This window comes from Cupressus sempervirens, chromosome 5 (assembly GCF_028749045.1).
Source record: "Cupressus sempervirens isolate cs-2001-9-10 chromosome 5, ASM2874904v1, whole genome shotgun sequence".
In the NCBI taxonomy this organism is placed as follows: Eukaryota; Viridiplantae; Streptophyta; class Pinopsida; order Cupressales; family Cupressaceae; genus Cupressus; species Cupressus sempervirens.
In genome coordinates this window covers 874,299,267-874,322,361 of record NC_143122.1, presented here as the reverse complement: position 1 = coordinate 874,322,361, position 23,095 = coordinate 874,299,267, and the positions used below count along the sequence as shown (strand labels likewise).

Here is a 23,095-nt window from a genome sequence, read left to right as displayed (position 1 = left end):
TTCATAATCACCAGTGCTGGTATCATAATTGCCAGGATAATTTGATACAGAAGTGAGAGTTCAGAACTGCAGAAAGCGGTGGTCTCACAGTTCACCAAGCATACTGAAACAGCAGTAACAGCCAAGAACACAAAATTCTTCTCAGTATTGTTTCTGATGACCTTTAGGATACCTGACAGGACTGTACAATTCTATTGAATGCATATAAAGACCTTTTTCAAAATCTGATTTCATCTTTTTGAAAGGTTGGACCAAAAAGAATAAAATAATATAAGTGACCATAATGAAGAGTGTTTTGTGTGTATTCATTGAAAGCTGGGAGTTATTGTGAGAACATTTCAAGGAGAAAAAACATCATTCATACCTTTTTTGGACATATGCAAGTGTCGTTCCTGAGTTGAATACATGTAGTTTCCACTGCAATTTGAATAAAAAGGACAATGTTGTGTTTTAATTGAATCTGTTGGCAGGTGAGAACATTTTGTTTTAGTTAAGTTTACTTAGGCTAATGTATTTGCATATTAGTTGTCATGTAGATGCATAAAAGTTTGCGCTTCATTTTAGCACATAGTGTTGGAGAGATCCGCTCGAGGTAAGTTAGTTCTTATTTCACCTCTTTATTTGTGAGATCCATCTTTTATGTTCTTATCACATTATCATCCTCTCATTGTTGCACATGTTTCACATAAATTATTGTACAATGGAGGATGATCCACTATTAGTGGACATGTGATTATAGCTTGTCTAATTGATAGGTTACCACTTGAATAACTCCTAGTAACTAAGATACCGGTGCGTCCTGGAAATCAGCCGGTGCTGGTGCTGGTGCTTTCAGGAGCTGCATTGGTGCACCCAGGAAGCCTTTCAAACCACTATGGGTGCACTCGGTGTTGTCGGTAAAATCCATATTCTAGCTGACAGGTAGAATTGTATCCAAAAGGGCATGTGACGGTTGAGTCACCCCTTCGGGAAAGTATATGTACATTGTCCGAATGGACTATTGGATCATCATTATCATTGTAATCGTTGTAATTGGAATTGCATACTGCTTATATGAATAAAGTATCATGTTCTTCGTTACATTCTAATACCTTAATGCAATAAGTATCCGTTTACCCTGTACGGTAAACATTTGGCACCACTACCGGGGAACGAACCTGGGTCAGCAAGAGCATCCAAACAACACCCAAACAGCACCCGGGCACTTCTAGAAAGAACCCGCAACTATTTGAAAGCGCAATCGCTTAAGTGAATTTAAAAAACATGTGTCCAATTGATTTTTTAATTCTATTTTTACTCCTTTTTCTCCTAAACCCTAAATCGGCCCTAAAAGAGGCCAATCATTGCTCATTCTTCTCATTTTATTTGCAGTTGGGCTCTCGTCTCATTTTGAATGCAGCTGGGCATTTTAAAAGCAAGGCCATGATTTTTCAAAAAAATCATTTGTAGGGTATCTAATAGCTTCTACAAAGGATGTCTAAGCATCTACGGTAAGCATTTGATCCCTATCATGAGATGTTTTACTGATTTATTTTGGGAAGATGATGAATTTTTCAAGATTTGGAAGAATTTTTACAAGTTTATTTCTATCTTTTTTAAGAAATGAAGGAACCAAGTTTAACTATCTTTCTAAATATTTTTGTGTCGTAAATTTGCACTTGTATGTTTGATGTTCATAGTTTTTTATTATTTCTAATTTAATTTCTTTTATTTTCTTATTAGATTCATAGTTTGTATTGTGCAAGAATGGCCTCTACTGGTTGGAGTCATTGAGTTGCTCAGCAAGGTTGTTCTTAGGTGGGGCATTGTGTCAAGTACGTCCTGGACCTTTACCAGTATTTTTAATATCACCATCTACCTCAAAATATTTTGTTTGGATAGAGGGGCCGGCAGTATCCTTTGGCTCCCTTCGAACTTGCAATTCTTTGTTAAACTTGGCCTTCACCTCGAGCACCCTTTGTTTTTCTGTATGAGGGTTAGTATATGTGGTCTTCTTGGCTTGTGCTCGTGTGATTGCCAGGATTTCTTCCTCCATACTTCTCCCTTTGACGTCAAGGAGGTTGACACCAAGCTTCAGACAATTGGTGTCCTCATGGTCTCCAGACCCACACCATCTGCACAAATTCTATGGAGCTTCCTCCTTTTGGCAATCCCAGGAAAAGTGTCCCCACTGATTGCATTTTCTACATTGAATCATTGGTCTTCCTTCGCATCGTACTGGATCAAGGTGCGGTTATTGTTATTCCCTGGGCCTCCCCAACAGTTATTTCTATAACCATTGGATGTTAGAGTATTGTTATTTTGTTGAGTGCACATTCCAATGTGGAGGGTTGCTCTTGTGTGAACAATACTTATTGGTTCCTGACCCTTATATTGTAGGGACATTCTTTAGTGGAATTTCCTATAATCTAGCAAATATCGCAAAAGGATTTCTTACGACAAGAACCTTTAGTGTGTCTGGCTTCTTTGCAATTCGTACACCACACTTCGCCCTCCTTTGTTTTGCCAGAACCTCCTCTTGTTGCTTTTAGTTCCTTCATCATCCTTTGAAGCTCTTTCTATAAGGCACATACTTTTTTGCTCAATTCCTCATTGTTGCTTTCCTCCAAGGACTCATCGTCCGATGACTTAATGTTTTTCTTGGAGGTCTTATTTTCGCTCTCCAAGTCCATTGTACAATTGTTTGTGTTTTTGTACAACGTAGGAAGTTCTTCTAGAGGGAAATTTTCAATCCCTCAATGAACCATCACTTCTTCAATTCGCCTATTGGCACACTTTCCATCTTTCCCTAGTAATTCTTTTCACCATCATCCATAGGCTCTAACTACTTTGTATCGTAGATTTTTGCCAGGATTTCATTGTCATATCGCAGCAACTTGAACTCCATCTGGAATTCCTGTCGTCAATAAAATTGTGTATCAGCCGACGGGTCCCCTCAAGAAGGTTCTTTTTATGTAGCCGACGGGCCCTTCGATAATTGTCATGTAGCCGACGCACCCCTTCGGGAAGGTTCTTCAGAAAGTATTTATACACCCTTTTAGGTCATTGTAAATCATTAGAAGCATTATGTAATCTCTTTGGCATATGTGAATAATAAAAGGAGTATTGTTATTACATATTCTTGTTTCATTGTTTGTATGCATTAATCTATTTACCCCATGTGGTAAACATTTGGCATCGTTGCCCGATGGACCTAGAACAAAGGCGGAGGAATGAAGACTAATGCCGAATCAGCTGAACAAAAATAAGAATAAACTCAAAGACAAGGATGAAATACACATAGCACAAGAAAATTTAATTTTGGCACAACAAGCCGAACATATACGAAGGTTTTAGCAAATTGCCGACGGACACCATAGCACTGAAGAATTGTTCGATGAAACTTGACAGAGGCTGGATTTGGCGGAAGAAGCAAGGGAGGAGTTTCTAAACCTGCATACGCCAAGGGAAGAGAATCCAGACGGAAGGTGATTGACTCGCACGACTCGGAGTGCCGAGGGAGCACGAGCATGGAGTGAACTCTTCATCCGAGATATACTTCTAGAACAGACAGCTTCAATTCACGAAAACCCTTCTTCACCAAATAGCATGACTATCGGAAACAACGCGGGTGTACAGAGCAATGTGGGTGTTCAAAACAACACGGGTGTGCAAAACAGTGCGGGTGTACAGAACAAGAACAACGCAGGAGTGCAGAACAGCGCAGGAGTGCAAAACAACACAGGTACACTACAAAACCCTCAACCTCGAATAGTAATGGCAAGACCAAAGGAAAAGTTGCCAAAATTTGATGCTAATGGAGCAGCCGATCCAATTCAACATTGTAAAATATGCGAAACAATTTGGAGGGCAAATGGCATAACAAATACAAATGAATCGGTTCGACAATTTTCAGCAACCCTAAGGGGGGCAGCAATTGATTGGTATCCCAATACGGATCCGCAAAAATCAACCAGTTGGGACGATGTTAAAAAAGAATTTACCACTGAATTTCAATTGCTACGTGATGACAATGAGCTCGTAGCCAAGATATACAACACAAAACAAGGGAAGAATGAAACAGTCTGAGTATACGCCAGAAAATTAAAGGACTTAATAAATAAAATGGAAAATAAGCCGGCAGATGGGTTGTAAAAAAGATGGTTCATTGAAGGCCTACGCTCGAAATTGCGGAAGAAGATGAAGATTGTGCTGCCATCGTTGTACACTGAAGCATACAATCGGGCGATGAACTTAAAAAGTGAGCAAAAAATGAAGAAGAAGAAGAAGAGTAGCTCATCCAAGTCAAATGATGATGCGTCTTCGGAAGAAGATAGCAGCGATGATGAAAACAGCAGTAAGAAGGTTTGAGCTCTCCAGAAGGACATGATCCATATGATGAAGGAATTTAAGAACATGTAGAAAGAAACGAAGGCAAGTGACCTATGGTGCACGAAATGTAAGACAGAAGGTCACACCAAAGGGTCCTGTCCAAAGAACCAATTCTGCGACATCTGCCAGATCATGAGACATTCCACAAAAGAATGCCCCTTCAACATGAATGCAAGAGGACCTCAAGTGCTCCTCACACAGGAGGCTTCCACATCGGGAGGAAGCGGTAACACCAGTAATGCGGGTGCCACGTCAGGAGGGTACAGAAATAATCGACGAAGGCAAAACAACAACAATGCCAATAATAATAATAATGGGAGCTGCAGTCGAATTCAGTACGATGCAAACGGACAGCCGATCGTTCAATGCCGCGCATGCAATTTGTGGGGCCACTTTGCCCGAGACTGTACAACAGCCAACACACCGAAATTATTATGCAGATGGTGCGGACCCGGCGATCATGAAGATGCTAAGTGCCCAAAATCTAGAGTAAATTTGATCACCATCGGGACGGATGAAGAGGTTCTAGCAATCACTCGAAAGCAAGCAAAACTGTACCCTAACCCGATGGAAGAAAAGAAGAGACTGGAGAAAGCACGGGCAAAAATCCAAAAAGCAACACAAGCGGAGAAGACACATCTAAAGGACACTATCGGTACCTCAATAAGGAATTGCGCAGAACAGAACATAGTACGGCAGATATTACAAACTAAAGTACCCGTCAAAGTAAGTGACCTGCTGCTCTCAATGCCTCAACTCCGTTCGGCACTCACAAAAAATGCTCCAACGGCTAAATTATCAGCAAAACAAGGAAGGGAGAAAGACAGTGGCGCAAGTGTCGAGGATCCAATGCTGCTAGCCCTCTCATCCGGACAACATCCAACAGTCATCGAAATGAGAATTTTGGAAACTGTCCTGACAAACACGATTGTGGACGGAGGGTCCAGCGTGAATGTGTTACCAGAGGATACCTGGAAGAGGTTAGGGCAGCTGACATTGTGGCCACCTACATTCCAATTGCTAACAGCAGACCAGCACGAAATCAAACCGTTGGGAGTCCTGATGGCCCAGCCCATGACTATTGGAACACAACTTTTCTTGTTGGATTTCGTCATCATTCCGCTGAAGAGGAAAGGATACAATGCCATTCTGGGCCGCGGATGGCTTATTCAAGCCAAAGTTAAACATAACTAGAAGAAAAACACTCTATCACTTGAAAGCAAAGGGTGGAAATTCGTCATTGATTTACACACCCAAATGGTAGGGGAAGAAGCTCTGTCATCAAATTCCGAAGAGAATGAAGGGAGGTAGTGTATGGAACCAGATCAGGAGGGAGTCCTATGGTTAGACGGAGGATCAACGGACGATGATTTGGACTCGATGAACAGTCTGTACCATTGCCAAATGGAGGACTACGAGCTGTTCCAGAGCTGCAACGTACTGAGAATAGAGGAAGGGCACAACAGAGAAAAATTTCCAAGAGAATTCAGAGAAATGAAAGAGGGGGATGCGCCACTGGATGAAAGACCCGCCCATGCATTCACTAAGGGGGAGCTGATCAAATACAACAAAGCCACACTACAAACCATGAATTTGGGAGATGAGGCCGAACCTAGAAACATACTGGTAGGAGATAACTGGGATCCAGTACTAAAAGCAGCGGCATTCAAGATATTTTTGGAATACAAAGATGTATTCGCATGGAACTATAAGGATCTGAAAGGAGTACCACTAGAGTTGTGTGTGCACCGCATCCCGCTAGTCGAAGGAGCAGTACCTATACGGAAGCAACCCTACAGGATGAATAAGAACTATGCAGCACAGTTTACAGAAGAGATCAACCGGATGTTGGAAGCCGGTATTATTTTCAAGGTGCAGACAAGTGAAGGGGTGTCACCCATAGTAATTTCACTGAAGGACACCACCCAGATCCGAATATGCGTTGATTTCATATGCCTTAATGTAGTCACAATCAGGGATCCCTTCCCGATTCCATTTACAAATAGTATATTGGAGGAGGCAGCAAGACATGAAATTTATTCCTTTATGGACGAGTTCTCCAAATACAATCTGATTTCCATAGCAGAGGAGGACAAACTAAAGATGTCATTTGTCATGGAAGATGGGGTGTACGCATATAACCAGATGTCATTCGGCTTGTGCAATGCGCCTGCTACATTCCAACGGATCATACTGCACATCTTTGACAAAATGTCTATCGGAAACTTCAAGGCATTCCTGGATGATTAGTTTGTATTCAGCGCCAAGGATAGGCATCTGGCAGCGTTGGGCGAATGTATGGAGAGATGTCGATGAGCGCGACTAGCCCTACATCCGAAGAAATGCAAATTCATGGTTTCGCAAGGAAGACTACTCGAACACACACAGTCTGTAAGGAGGGATTGAAGACAGATCCAAAAAAAGTCAGAGTTGTATTGGAAATGCAGCCATCCACCAATGTACCGAAGGTAAAGTCTTTTCTGGGACTCATAGGCTATTACAGAAGGTTCATTAAAAATTTTGCCAAAGTATCATATCCGCTGGACAGGTTAACGTGCAAAGGAGAATCGTTCAAATGGGAGAAAGAAAAGGATGAGGCATTTGAAAGGCTCAGGGTACGACTGGCTACGGCACCCATCTTGGCGTACCCGGATTGGAACAAAGATTTTCATGTTCATGTCGACGCATCCAACTATGCAATCGGAGCAACCTTGGCGTAGACAAGTAGCCACGGGTTGGATCGGCCGATATACTTTGCCAGCCAACTGCTATCAAAAGCAGAGCAGAACTACAGTACAACAAAACGAGAAGCATTGGGAATGGTCTACGCCATGCAGAAGTTCCATCATTACTTACTGGCGACACCGTTCATGTTCTATGTCGACCATCAGGCTCTGTTATATATGATCAATAAACCTGTCATTCAAGGAAGAATCAGCCGGTGGTTACTTCTATTGCAAGAGTTCACCTTCAAAATCATTGTATGGCCTGGGAAGAAACATGTCAGTGCAGACCATCTGTCGCGTCTCAAAACAAGGGAACTCGTAGACGGAGTAAACAATGATTTTCTTGATGCGCAGTTGTTTCAGATTGTAGTACTACCGAAATGGTACACAAACAGTGGAGAATACCTTTCGAAAGGATAGTTCCCAAGTGAGATGCCACCAAATGAAAGGCGCAAATTGATAATCAGGGGTCGTACCTTTCAGTTGATCAACAGATTGCTCTACAAGATGGGGCCTGATCACATCCTGTGACGATGTGTGTTAGAGGAAGAAATACCACGGGTGTTGAAGGAAGCACATGAGGGTCCAACGAGAGGACACATGGGACCTGATACCACGGCACAGAAGATATTGTTGGCAGGACTGTGGTGGCCAACAGTGTACATCGAAGCGCGGGAATGGGTCGTCAAGCGTGACACTTGCCAACGGGCCAAGAAGCCGTTGAAGAGGGACTTCATGCCACTTAACCCCTCCCACGCCCAGGGACTTTTTGAAAGATGGGGACTGGATTTCATCAGACCTTTGAAGGTGAGCAGAACTAGGTGTCGATACATTATCGTAGCGACGGAGTACCTAAACAAGTGGGTGGAGGCACGTGCACTACCGGATAACTCGGTCGTCAGCACAGCAAGATTTATTTATGAGCAAATCATTACCAGGTACGGGATTCCATTGCAATTAATAAGTGATAGGGGTGGCCACTTCGTTAAGCATGTTATCTGACTGCTCACCGCTGAATTCAAGATTTATCACTCATTATCGAGCCCATACTACCTGAGGGCAAAAGGACAAGCCGATGCTACAAACAAGATCCTAGTATCGATTGTTTACAAGTCTTGTGCGGTTGAAGGTGAAGACTGGGAGGAAAAATTATCCTCTGCCCTTTGGGCTTACCGCACAACGTACAAGGTGACAATGGAGCACACACCATTCCAATTGATGTTCGAACAAGAAGCAGTGGTACCAGCGGAATTCATGAGCCTGAGGATCGCGTTGGAAAATAAGTTAGGCGACGTGGAAAGCTTAAGGGAGAGATTGCATAATCTGAACAAGCTCGAGGAGAAGCGGTTATTGGCACAGTGGGCCACAAAGGTGACAGAACAAGCGTAAGGTGTGGCATGATAAACACCTGAAACTGAACAAATTCCAACCAGGTCAGTGGGTGTTGAAGTATGACGGAAAGAACGAAGTCAAACCAGGCAAATTCAAAGTCAAATGGGTCGGACCATACCAAATCCAGGAGGTAGGTGACAATGGAGCAATAAAATTATGGACTTTGGATGGACAAGAAGTGCCTCAGGCAGTAAACGAGTCAAAGCTGAAGATGTACCATGAGAGGAAGACTTCCTCATCGTCACAGAATGAAATCTGAACGACTCCCTCGTCGTCACAAAATAAAGTCCAAACGACTCCCTCGTCGTCACAAAATGGCAAAGTCCCAAGGAAAAATTGAGTTTGTTGTATTTCAAAAAATAATAATAATAAATAAATAAATTTTTAAAAATTGGAAAAGTCACCGTACGGCAACTGCAATGCACCGTACGGTTTTTAAAAGTTCCATACACCGTACAACTTTTAAAGCATCATTCATCGTACGGTGGATTTTTGTAAGCACCATACGGCAAATTTTGAGGAGGGCTATAGTATAGCATACGGATTTCATATTAAGCTCTCTCATAGCGTACGGATTCTATAATTGCTCTAGTCGCACAGCTTTTAGAGACTTTTCTCTAATACTGTACGGCATTTCGAGGATCACCTTCATGTTGTTGGTGTACGGATTTTGCAAGATAAGTTGCAATTTGGCATACGAAATTCAAGAACACAGTTTGTCGTACGGATTTCAACAATACAAGATGGTGTACAAATTTCCAGAGTGCATTGTGGCATACGGATTTGGAGATTGAGCTTGCAATCTGTCACCATACGGATATCATAGATTAAGTCCTAAGTTGCATCGTACAGATTCTGAAAGGTCAAAATTGCTGCAGTGTGGATTTTGAATGATAAGTTGTCTATGTGTTTCAGTATAGATTTGCAAGTTTAAGCTTCCAGTTTGCTGGATTCAGCTTTATGTTAGGTGTATGAATGTGACGTACAAATTTTGCAGGATATTCTATACAAATTTTGAAAGATATTCTATACGAATTTTGAAGGATATTGCGTACAGATTTTGAAGAATTAAAGACTTGGCACACAGAATTTCAAGGATAAATTGCCTATTGCTGTTGTACAGATTTGGGGGTTTAACTTCATGTTTATAGCTGTATGGATTCAATGCCTGATTACCTTCGTACGGATTTAGAAGCTTCAGTTTGACATATGGATTTGCATAATAAAGTTTGGCATACAGATTTGAAGGATAAGTCATCATTCTTGCATCTGTACGGCCACTTATGGAAGGAATGAATGACTTCTCCTGGTAGCCTGAGACCCGTACGAGCCCTGCTATCAAGAAACAACAAAGAAAATATACATCAACACAGTACTGCATAACAATTTATCTTCAAAGGCAAACAAAGGAAGGAGGCAAAATAGGAAATCTGTACGGGAATAGGAGCCATTCACAAACCATTCAGGAAGGGGTCGTACGGATCCGAACGGTCACTGGGAAAGGACAAGAAATTGTGTGAGGAAATTACTGAGCTAACAATAAATGGAGTCTGCAGGCAAGAGAAAATGGAAAAAGCAATTGGAAGAGTCTATAGCTGAGGAGGGTAGGCAAATGGCAATCGCAGGTAACCAGAGTGAAGGCACCAGCAAGCAGAAACGTAGGGCTCAGGCACCTGCAACCACTAAGATCACACCATAGACTATAGCATTTGAAGGTTTGAGCGGAATGGACTACAAAAAGTAGTGGCAAGAAACTTCTGACGAGCATGTAGTAAAAGCCAGCATTAGAAGGGCACAGGTGGAATGGGCGATTCGGATGCCTGTTTTTTGCATTCGGGATTACGAGGGTTTCCTGCGCGCCATGATCGAGACTTATGACAGGGGCTCTTGGAAGAGCACATTTCAATACTTGGACAAAGACGTGGTCGTTTCATTCAAGGCAACAGATTTCACGCAAGTGTTTGGCATACCAGGGCCGCAGGGCAAGAAGGTTCAGCCTAAGAAAATTTCTAAAGAGGTAAAACTATTTTTGATTAGGCTGGTATGTGGAGACATGACTGAAGCAGAGCACGAAGTGTTGGCTGAGACATCAAAAGGAAGGGGTTTAAAGAAAACAGACATCCAGGAGGGACCATGGCGTTCCTGATGGATTTAGTCAAGAGCAGGCTTACGAGATCAAGTAGGGCATCCAATATCTCTTTTCCACAAGTATCTATGATGAATGGTATAATGAATAGGAAAGTGTATGATTGGGCATCTGTGTTGGCCGAACGTATGCATGAATTTATGACTCTCCAACATTAGACATTTTATATGCCACATTATGCCATAGGATTGTTCCTCAATGCTACAGCATGGATGATTCCAAAGGACAGGTTGGAGGCGAAACCTGGGCCATTAGCTCCTGGAGAACCCCCTATCATGCAGTGGAGACACTTAGACTCAGCCACTATGCAGAAGGGTCCTACAGGACAAAAGAGACTCTAGCTTGATACAAGAGGTGATACGAATAGCAAACGGCAGGAGAACAATGTGAGGGAGGAAGAAAGGGAGGACGACAATGAAGAGGTTGAGATTGTCATAGCCACCCCCTTATTATTTCCGTGCCCTGCTTTATCCACCACTTCCTGTATGGTCCCAGCAGGTTTACACATGGCTCATATACCAGGGTTTGGACAGACAACACGACGGCCGATAGTGATGACTACAGTACCTCAACAAGCAGTTACAGTAGTAGCACCTTGGCAGCATGAGGTAAGGCCTATTGTCGGTAAATGTATAGTGTAGCTGACAAGTAGAGTAGTATCCGAACGGGCGCGTGACACTTGAATCACCCCTTCGAAAAGGTATATGTACACGTCTGAGATGGACTTTGGAATCATTGTGGTAAATGATTGATCATTGTAGTCATTGTAATCGAATTGTAATCTGCAAGTGCATACATGAATAAAGTACCTGTTCTGAATTGAATCGTGTTATACATGTGTTGAACTTCTTACCCTATGTGGTAAACATTTGGCGTCATTGCCAGACGAACGTAGAACGAAGGAATGATATGAAGATTGATGCCGAATTTGCCAAACAAAGATTGGAACAACGTAAAAGATAAAAATGAACTAAGTACAACAAAAGAAATTTTAATTTTAACACAGCAAGCAGAGCACAGACAGAGACTTCAGCAGATTGCCGAGGGGCACCGAAGGGGTGAAGAGACACAGACGGAGGGACTGCACTCACCTAGTAGGCTGAGGAGTGCCGAGGAATTGCTGGAAGAAACTCGACAACGCTTGAATTTGGTGGAGGAAACAAGGGAAGAATTCCTTAACCTATATACGTTGAGGGGAGAGTGTTCTAACAGAAGGGAAGCAACTCGCATGGCTCGGAGTGCCGAGGGAGCACGAGCGTGGAGGGATCTCTTCGTTCCTGATACACCAGACGAACGGATACAGGCAGAGAATAGAACATCACTTTAAGACTTTTCACCAAACAACGCGGTTGTTGGAAACAAGACTGTTATATAGAACAGTGGGGAAGACCAGAACAGCATAGGAGCACAGAACAGCGCGGAAGACCAGAACAGCGCGGGAGCTCAGAACAGCGTGGGTACACAAGTACCTCAGAATCAAAGGCAAGTAACGATGGCTGGCCCTAAAGAAAAGTTACCCAAGTTTCACGGTGATGGTTCAGCAGACCCTATCAGACATTGTAAAACGTGTGAAACCATATGGATGTCAAATGGTGTGACGAATGAGGATGATTGGGTAAGACAATTTCCAACGACCCTACGAGGTGTGGCGATAGATTGGTTTTCTGACACTAGCCCTCAGAAACTTAATATATGGGAGAATGTTAAAAAAGAATTTATAGCAGAATTCAAATTACTCCGAGATGATAATGAAATAATGGCAGAAATCTACAGCACCAAACAAGGAAAGAATGAGACAGTTCGAACCTATGCCAAGCGACTGAAAGAATTGATCGGAAAGATGGAGATTCAACTAGTGGATGGGTTGAAAAAACGGTGGTTCGTGGAGGGGCTACGGCCGGCTCTTAAAAAGAAAATGAAGATAGTACCACCGGCGTCGTACGCCAATGCATATACTCTTGCCATGGATTTGGAAAGCGAACAGAAGACGAGTAAGAAGAAGAAACATAAGTCCTCTGATTCAGATGATTCATCCTCAGAGAGTAGTAGTAGTGATGAGGAATCGAACAAGAAGGTGAAAGCGCTACAGAAAAACATGCTGTGGATGATGAAAGAATTCAAAAATTTGAATAAGAATCCGGATACAGTAAAAGGAGAACTGTGGTGCACAGATTGCAAGGAGGATGGTCATACGAAGGGTTCATGCCCGAAGAAACAGTTTTGTGACATCTGCCACGTGGTGGGGCATTCCCTGAAAGAGTGCCCATTTAACTTGAAAGCAAAAGGACACCAGCAAATGTTACTCACGCAAGAAGCGTTGAGCAATAGCAACAACGCGGGCAATGATGCAACTTCAGGTGGCTATCGAAATAATAATACACGCGGATGGGGTGGAAACAATAACAATAACAATGGAGGCTGGAGTAGAATACAATGATGCAAGTGGACGGCCGATGATACAGTGCCGAGCATGTAATCATTGGGGTCACTTCGCGAGGGACTGTACTACGAAGGAGGCGCTGCAACTACTATGCAGATGGTGTGGTCCAGGGGACCATGAAGATTCAAAATGTCCAAAGCAAAGCGTAAATTTATTAAGTATTGAAACAAGCAATGAGAATGTGTTGGCAATCACACGGGAGGAGGCGCAGAAGGCAAAATATCCGAATGCAAAAGAAGAGAACGAGAAGTTACAAAAAGCCTGAACAGAGATAGAGAAGCAGATGAGAGCGGAGAAGTCACAAGTAAAAGACACTGTTGAAACTCCGAAAAGAAACTTGGCGGAACAAAACATGGTGAAATAGATAATGCAAACAGAAGAGCCAATTAAATTAGATGATCTTCTTCTCACCATGCCACAGCTGCGTACAGCTATTATAAATATGACATTGTCCCCAAGAGTAACGGAGGAAGCAAAGGATAGTACGGAAACAACCACAGCAGCAGCAACAGAACCGATGTTATTAGCACTTACGACAGGTAGACACCCAGTACTGGTGGAGATGAGCATTCTGGGCACGGTGCTAACGGATACAATAGTAGATGGAGGATAGAGAATGAATGTGATGCCGGAAGATATCTGGAAAAAACTTGGATAACCAACACTGTGGCCACCCACCTTTCAGTTACTTACAGCAAATCAACATGGGATAAAACCCTTGGGCACTCTAATGGCGCAGCCGGTAACAATTGGGACACAACCATTTTTACTGGATTTTGTAGTTATTCCATTAAAGAGAAGAGGGTACGACGCCATCCTAGGACGGGGGTGGCTGGTGCAAGCTAAGGTAAAACATCATTGGAAAAAGAATACCCTGTCAATGGGGAAAGGAGGTAGGAGATTTATAATTGATTTGCATACGCAAATGGTAGGAGAAGAAGCAGCAGCGTCGGACTCAAAAGGCGAAGGTGAGAATGATGACAAAGGGAAAAAAAGGATGGAACCAGATGAAGAAGGGGTTCTGAAATTAGGAGGGTCAACTGATGACGACCTAGATTCTGTAAATGGACTACTACACTGGCAAATGGAAGATTATGAGGTTTTTCCGAGTTGCAACGTCTTGAGCATTGAGAAAGAAAAAGCAGGCAATGAGTTTCCGAAGGAGTATAGTGAACTGAAGGAAGGAGAAGTGCAGGTGGATGAAACACCGGCCCATACGTTCAGTAAAGATAAACCAATGAAGTATGAAGAGCCGACGGTGAAAACAATGAACTTGGGTGATGACGAAAATCCGAAGAACATTCTTGTAGGAGATGATTAGAACCCAGTATTGAAGGCAACAACTTGGACGTATAAAGACTTAAAAGGAGTACCACCAGAGCTATGTGTCCACTGGATACCATTAATCGAAGGTGCGGTACCTGTACAGAAGCGACCGTACTGAAGGAATAAGAACTATGCAACATGGGCCACGGAAGTTGCACAAAACAGGTGGAAGGTATGGCGTCAGAAGCGTTTAAAATTGAACAACTTTCAACCCGATCAGCTAGTACTAAAGTATAATGGACGAAATGAAATAAGGCCTGGAAAATTTAAAGTTAAAATGGGTTGGACCGTATAAGATACGGGAAGTTGGATATAACGGAGCAATTAAATTGTGGACACTGGATGGAAAAGAAGTACCAAATGCCGTAAATGGATCGAAGTTGAAAATATACAAGGAAAGGAAGGATCCCTTGCGGACAAACAGCTGAACGAAGAAAAGATGTCTGTAAATAATGTATATATGTAGGAAGTGTATATTTTGAAGCAAAGTTAGGATAGTTTAATTTATAAAAAACAAAAAGTATGTGGCAATAAATAAGAAGTCAAATGTGATAGTCAAAGAACAAGTGAGAAGGATGAAAATAAATTATGAGCTAGAATCGTACGGCCTCAAAAGAACCTTATTGGAAAAGATTTTAAAAATAAAAAATAAAAAAATAATAAACATGATAAAAAGCCAAGCAAGCAAAGTGAGGAAATAAGAACAAAGTAAGAGTTTTGATGATCGTACAGCCCCCCTAGATGACTGTACGGCCTCATTGAACGATTGTACGGCCTCATTGAACGACTGTACGGCCTCAAACGGAGTTATGTTGGAAATAATAATAAAGCAAGCTTAAAATTTGACATGACCGTACGGCCCTAGATGCCCGTACGGACCCAAGACTTATGTTATGGGAAAATATATAATGAAGTAGAAGAAAGGACCGTATGGCCCTATCCCGTATGGACTTGGAGAGCAGTGGAAACAAGCCATACGACCTTAAGAAGAGTTGAGAAGAAGTTTACACCGTACGGTCTCAAACAAGTAGAAGTAGATTTCACCATATGGATTGTGGCCAGGAAGCAGAAGCAAGCCATACATAAGAGCTAAATAGGAAGCCGTATTAAGTAGGGAAAGTTACAGCTAAAGCCGTACCATCACTTGGGAGGCTGAATCCAATAAAGCCGTATCATAGAAATTTCTCACAGGATTTGTAGAAGTCGTACAATACGGAAGCCAGCAAAATTTGTGAACAGTAATTGCCACAACGGTGTGACATTTATTAACAAAACGACAAAAGGGTAACAGTTATGCAGTCTGCAGGAAAGAGGAAGTGGAAGAGCAAAAAAAAGAAAAAACAACGACAGATTGAAACAGTTCGGAATGAATAATACATGATGCCAAAGGGAAGGGTAGACATAAGCAATTGCCAGAAAGAGTGTGGAATTGGAAGAAAATGACAGAAATAATGTGTTCCATGCAGTCTTGTGTGGGTTTCGGAGTGCTAATTTGGTCTTGGCGCCCGCCCTGTATTGCGACAGGGAGCGCCGTAGGGGTGCTGCCCCTCGACCCCGCTGGAGGCGCTAGAGGCGTTGCTCCCTAGACCCCCAGTCGTTGCGGATATCAGTCGTGAAAAGTCTAACCAGTTGGTGAAGACTTGGAGCTATTACAGGCATAGAGTGTCTGTGTACTAGAGGCACTTGGAGCAGGTGTTGAACGTGAAGCTGTCTTGGTGGATGCGTAGAGAGCTCGGGAGGAGCTGATCATCCAGTTGGAGGCAGTATAGCGACACTTGGCTCAGGGTACTCATGAGTGGGAAGTAGAGAAAGCAGCACGAGTGGCTATCAAGGTCAGCTAAGGAAACAGTATTGTGTTAGCAGAGGCTACAGATGCAACGTGGTTTGGAGACCAGTTTGGTGCAGGCACAAGATGAACGTGAAAGTGATGGGACAGAAACAAATCTATCTTGTTGTAGTTAGTCAGTTAATGTATTTTGTTGTTAATTTGTTTCAGATATTTTGTAATTATCGTCCAGAGAAGACTTTTTCTTTTGGGGAGGATGATGTTGTCGGTAAATGTATAGTGTAGCCGACGGGTAGAGTAGTATCCGAACGGACGCGTGACGCTTGAGTCACCCCTTCGGAAAGGTATATGTACACGTCCGAGATGGACTTTGGAATCATTGTGGTAAATGATTGATCATTGTAGTCATTGTAATCAGATTGTAATCTGCAAGTGCATACATGAATAAAGTACCTGTTCTGAATTGAATCATGTTATACATGTGTTGAACTTCTTACCCTATGCGGTAAACAAGGCCTTCCCAAGTCTGACTAGCAGTTGGGTTTGTCGTAGGGTTTGCACGAGTTGCAGCACCTGTCAACCGAGGGAGTATACCAACTCCTACTGTAGCACTTCCGGTAGCAGAAACCGTGGCACCTGCAGAAACACAACCAGCAGCAGCACCTGGCGCACCTGCAGTAAAGAACATACCGGAGGCGAGAGAAGAGACTACCATGGAGATACCTGAATTACCAGTACCAGAGATAGCAAAGAGCTAGAGTATGTCGGGTGTACACTTGGATGTAGTTGGGTCGGATGCCATGGTTACGATGGATGCCGCACTTTTGGCATCACCCAAGCGTGACAGGGAGACTAGAGCGCAGAGGTTGAGTACTTGAGTACACAATTCCACCGTACTCCAATCCCTCAGATGGCCAGCATAGAAACACCTACGCAAGATGAAATTCTGGAGGGAGGCACTCAGCACGAACAAGTAGCAGAGCCAATTCAAAATGAGGGACCGTCGCATAGTGTTGTTGAGCGTATGGCGGATGCGGTAGAGGCGGCTATGGGTGCGCAGCAGGAACATTCAGCTTCCACCAGAGGCGGCTATGGGAGCGCAGCAGGAACATTCAGTAGCGCAGGAGACAGGGATGAGAGAAGCATTTCTTGCTGATGTAGCAGCTCTAGCATCTTGGGCTCACTAGGTGTTAGCTTCAACGAAGACTCAGGCATTGGACTCAGTCGTGAAGGAGCTCAAGAGGGTTATATCTTTTATGAGATTGGGATGTCCAGCTACCTTTACTGTTTGCTTTGAGGAGTGGGGGTAGCCGAATGTGGAGACTGTAGAGATGCGCCGAGGTTGGGCTACGGCGAGGGATCCCAATATGGAAAGCCAAGTAGAGGCTTTGATTCATGAGGTAGTGAAGATATACAGGGAGGCGTATTACACTCTTCGGAGGAGTCAGACAAATCAGGTAGCAGCTGAGAGAGCTCAGAGGAGTCAGCTGCCAGGTTAGCTTTAGAAAGGGCAGCCTGGGAATCTGAGAGGGCGGCCTGGAACTCCAAGAGGGCAGCCCTATTGGACAAACAAAGTCAGCTAAAGAAGTTAGCAGCAAAAAGGGCGCAGTTGGCAGCTGAAAAGGAGCAAGTGGCAGTAGCAAAGGAAAAAGAATTAGGGAAAATTGCAGACATGATGCAGTCAGCTCTAGAACTTCAGATGGAGGCAGAAACAGAACTGAAGGTTAGGAAAGAACAAGTCTACAAGCTACGGGCGGAGCTGAACAAGTTGAGAGCGCGGACCACTACGCCAGGGACCCATCCTGTTGTTTAGTATTTATGGATTGATGTACTTAGGTTATTTATTATTTTAAGTTTTGTTGTATTGTCATCCGGAGACAACTTTTCTTTTGGGGGGGGATGATGTCGTCGGTAAAGTTGTGTATCAGCCAACGAGTCCCTTCGGGAAGGTTCTTTTTTTGTAGCCAACGGGCCCTTCAGTAATTGTCATGTAGCCGATGGAACCCTTCGGGAAGGTTCTTTAGAAAGTATTTATACACCCTTTTGGATCATTGTAAATCATCAGAAGCATTATGTAATCTCTTTGGCATATGCAAATAATAAAAGGAGTATTGCTGTTACATATTCTTGTTTCATTGTCTGTATGAATTAATCTATTTACCCCATGTGGTAAACAATTCCTTCTTCAGTTCAGGCCATATGGTCAATTTAGTTTTATCCACACCGGAGTACTAGTAAATGGCTTCCTCCCTTTGTGTGGCAGAAAATTGGTTGACCCACTAATCCCAATCAATAACTCCATTAGCGATCCAGATAGTCTCGCAAGTTTGGCAATGGCAAACTGGATCCTCCTTCGCTTGACCCGTGAACTTGGGCAAATTCTGCTTGTTTGAGGCCATGACTACCGGCTATTGTACAGGTTGTTCCCCTCGTGGTGGTGGCAAGTTTTGTGATTGCGCACTTGCATTGCTTGTGTTGCACTGAGGTGTGGTGGGGTTGAACACAAGGCTTGGCATACCAAATTGTATTCCCTCGCTTGACATGCAAGTATCAAACAGGTTGTCTTGGCTACCCTACGCTCATAACTCTTCAGCACCTCCAACTGCACTAGTTCCCTCTTTACTCCTACTTGTTGTTTCCTCAGCATGTTGTGTGCAAGATAGGTTTATGAATTCTTCCCATGTTTCCTCAATCAAATTCAAACTCCGTCTTGTCTCCTCAAACAACTCCTTGCCACTTCTTACTTGTCGTGTTGTGGCGAACCATAGCATTCCCCTTCAATTACAGCACCCCCAGTGGTCACCCTCCCTGACACCTTCGAGGTCCCTGTCGAAAAACCCTTCAACTAGTTGTTCCCCAATGAGTTGCCTTAACCTCCATCTTCGTTCAGCTTGTTGTGCAAAAATTAAAGCTTGGTGTATGGCTTACAAGGATCTCTATACTCCTTCCTAGTTCTATCTTTATTTAATAGGTTGGGCATCAATTCAACAAAACATCATAATGCAACAAAACACTTTTTATTAATATATTTCTCCATACAACATGGGTCGACTTTGCGACCTTGTCATTACAATTTTACAAGTGCCTTTTTATACTGCTTTCCCAAGACCTAAAGCTCATGGATTGGTCCATTGTCGGGTCTCATCACATTCTTCTTCCTCCCCACGATGGTTTCAGCAAAATTCTGTAGGATCTCTTGGCGGTATTGTTCCCACTCAATCTCCTCCATTCGATGCCTCTAAGCGAGGTATGTATGTACTAGTAGACGGGGTAATTGTTCCAACACTCTATCTGCAACTGGGCTCACATTTAGTGTGTCCCACATAGTATCCTCAGTCACTTCTTCTTGTCTTGCCTCCCTCCATGCAAATGTTTCAATAGCAGCCCAAAACAGAATATGGACTTTTGTGGTCAAACCATGTTCTCCTTGAAAAAGCTCTATAATTCCTATTTCATTGGTTGTGATATCATTGTGAACACCTAATTCTGCAGCGCGAAATAGAATACAGAATTTTGTGGTCAAAGCATGTTCTCCTTCAAAAAGCTTTGTAATTCCCGCTTCGTTGGTTGTGATATTATCGTGAACAGGTATTCCCATCTAGTCGTCGTGTTTCATTCCCTTCATTGCTTATGCAGTTCAATCGGCAACAGCACCAAAGGTTTACCCTCGTGGGGTAATAGGAACTTATTATTACGATAATAGATAATCGTCTATTATTAGTTAATAGTGATGTTTTTGTAATCTATTGTAAATATTAGAATGTTTATAATATTTAGTTAGTTGTAATTATCTGTTGGCTTTTTTAGCTTTCTTTTAGCTAGAATAGAATGTTTCTATTCTTTACAATCCTTTCCTAAGGAAACGTCGCTTTATTCTTTTGTATATATAGACCTCTCGGTTTCTGTTAATAACAAGCAAGTATTTGCCAATTACTTCATAATACGGTATCAACGCCAACACTTTAAAAAAATTGACAAATTTATAATTTCTTTCGAAATTATTTGTTCAAATTTTTCAAAATTATTTTTGAGATTTTCTCTACAACCCATAGGGTTTTTGTTCTTGAGAAAATTGTCTAGGGTTTCATGTGTTTGTGTTTCAAGCTCACAATATGATCTTGCTTTTTCAAATTGCGTCTAGGTTTTTTTTGTTTTTTTTTTTGGAGGAAAATCTGCAAATCACAACTTCTATGGTTGTTTTCTTTTGCAAAACACAAGCTCCTAGGGTCGTTTTGTCTGCTCACACATCTGCAATCGCTAGAGGGTGATGTTTTGCCTACAACACATGGTTTCTTTAGGCTTTTTTTCCTACAACTCAATTTGCCACGCATGACCAGCAAACTCTTTTTAAAAAGGGTCCTTTTTTTATGTTTTTTTGGTACAAACTGTGTCGTGACTTGCCTCCATCAACGTCTCTACCCAAAAATGACCTTAACTTGGCTGTTTACAACCTCAAATCGCAATTTTTTGGCCTCCAAAACTCCATTTTTCTACAAATCCAAGCTTTCATAGCTGTCTAGGTTTTTTTTGAAACGGTAATTTTTTACCTCGAAAAAATTTTTGATTTCAAATTCTTGGTGAATTTTTCAAGAGCTCAACTAGGTTGTCATCTATTTTTTCTTGGTGCCTCAATTTTTGAGCCAGTGGATCTAGAAATTGACAACATATTCTTTATGGGTTTTTTGAGCTCTCTTCTAGGTCACTCTTCAAAATTTAGGGCCTTCATTTTTTGCCTCGAAGAACGTGCCTTCACAGATTTCACATTTTTCATTGGAAAACATGTCATGGCATCCCTGACAAACATTCTACTTGAGAATAGCTCAAAATTCAATGGTCAAAATTATGGCACTTTGAAGTGATGGATCATAGCAATTTTCAAATATCGGAATATCGATCTTGTTCTGGATGTTATGAAGCATCTGACTACCCCTAGTACTGATCAGAATACATGGGATCTGAATAATTGAGAGGTGGTGATGCTTCTCAAATTATCTGTAGTTGATGATCAGCTCTTTTAAATTCCATCCGGCAAGACAGTTGTCAAGATATGGACTTCATGAGACACTTGACAAAAGCATAGCTTTTTTTTAAAAAACACTCTATTTTCTATTATCATGGATGAGCGAACCTCGCTCTAAGCACACCTGAATAGGATTCAAGAAATTCGTGATCAGTTGCTTGCCATCGGTCGCAAGATGGAGGAAGAGGACACTGTGGTTATCACTCTCTGAAGTTTACCAAAGTCCTATGAACATTTTATCGAGACTCTCAACATCACATCTTCTAGTGTTGATCTAAAGTTCACCGATCTCAGCACACTTCTGCTTGAGCAAGATCAGCGGAAACAACAATTCGGTAGCAGTTCCAACTCCACCTCCATAGAGCAAGCCTTTGTTGCTAAATCCTTTCGGAAGGATAAAGGCAAGTCTAAGCAGTCTATGTAGAAGTCCTTTGCTCCAACTTCAGAAGGCTCTCGAAAGAAGAACATGCAATGCAACTACTGCCACAAGTTTGGTCACATGGACCAGTAAGAAGTAGCAAGCAATTTCTCTGTCCTCTACAAAGGCCGAATACAGAGGGACTATTAAGGTAGGATGTGAAGTTGTTTGGCTTCGTTGAATGCTTGGGGATATGCAAATGTCACCAGTAGGACCGACTACTCTGTTTGTTGATAACGAAGGTGTTATCAAGTTAGCTCGAAATCCAATCTTCCATGAACGAACCAAGCATGTGGATGTTCACTATCACTACATACGACAATTGGTTGAAGACAGAACAATAGATTTGCAGTATGTTCCTACCACAAATCAAATTGCAGACATTCTCACCAAACCTCTTGGTCCTGATAAGTTTGTTAAATTCAGAGGACAGCTTGGTGTTATGGATAGATTAACAATTAAGGGAGGGTATTACAATAATAGATAATCATCTATTAGTAGTTAATTGTAATCTATTTGTAATCCATTGTAAATATAGAATGTTTCTAATATTTAGTGAGTTGCAGTTATCTATTAGCTTTTTTAGCTTTATTTTAGCTAGAATAGAATGTTTCTATTCTTTACAATCATTTCCTAAGAAAACATCGCTTTATTCTTTTCTATAAATAGACCTCTCGATCTCTGTTAATAACAAGCAAGTATTTACCAATTACTTCGTAATACTTGTTGCATGCAGACAAAATTAATGTATTTAACATTGAATTAGGAGAGAACTCAATAGCATTTCATTCATTCAATGATCATCATATACAATATTATTTTCCACAATTCCATACCCTATTCTATAAAGCAAGTTCATACATATAATGTCTGAGGGGGTGCAAGGCGAACCGTTGCACCCGTGTAACTCCTTCGGTTATGTCTAATTGTTTAACTACCCAAGTTTCCCGACAACATCCACAAGAAATTTGGTATATGTGTCTTTATGGTTTCTCTCTTTATGTTTATGTAGTTTCGTGTAGTTAAAAATTTAAAAGTTCTGAAATACTAATTCACCCCCCACCCCCTCTCAGTATTGCCTCTGTGCTCTTCAAGTTGTATGCCCAAGAGACCACAGATTGTATTCCCCTTTGCATTAGTGGAAAAGTTGGTATTTCACCTCACTATTTATGGAATTTTTCATAGAATATAGGTTGCCCAAGGTAAATAAATGTGTCTTCTATTTAGAATGTTTGCTGCTTCCAATTTTCTTTCAAGTCAACTGATATTTACTTGCTCAGAAGAACAATTTATTTAATCCTTCAAAGTTCTATTGGTAACAGCTTATAACCATTTATTAAAGAACTGCATGAACTAACAAAAGTAGGCTTCACAAGTACTAACAAAGTCTAACAGATTCTAATCATACTACCTGCAAACATAACAGAATCATAGCCATCTTTGAAGGCCAGCGTTTCTCTCTAAGCCAGT

General features: G+C 42.0%; 1 protein-coding gene across 7 annotated transcripts in view; it reads right to left on the bottom strand.

Moving 5' to 3' along the window:
* Positions 1–23,095, bottom strand: part of LOC149558715 (putative CoA ligase CCL8) — a 243,734-nt gene that overhangs the window by 207,245 nt on the left and 13,394 nt on the right. The window lies entirely within an intron of this gene.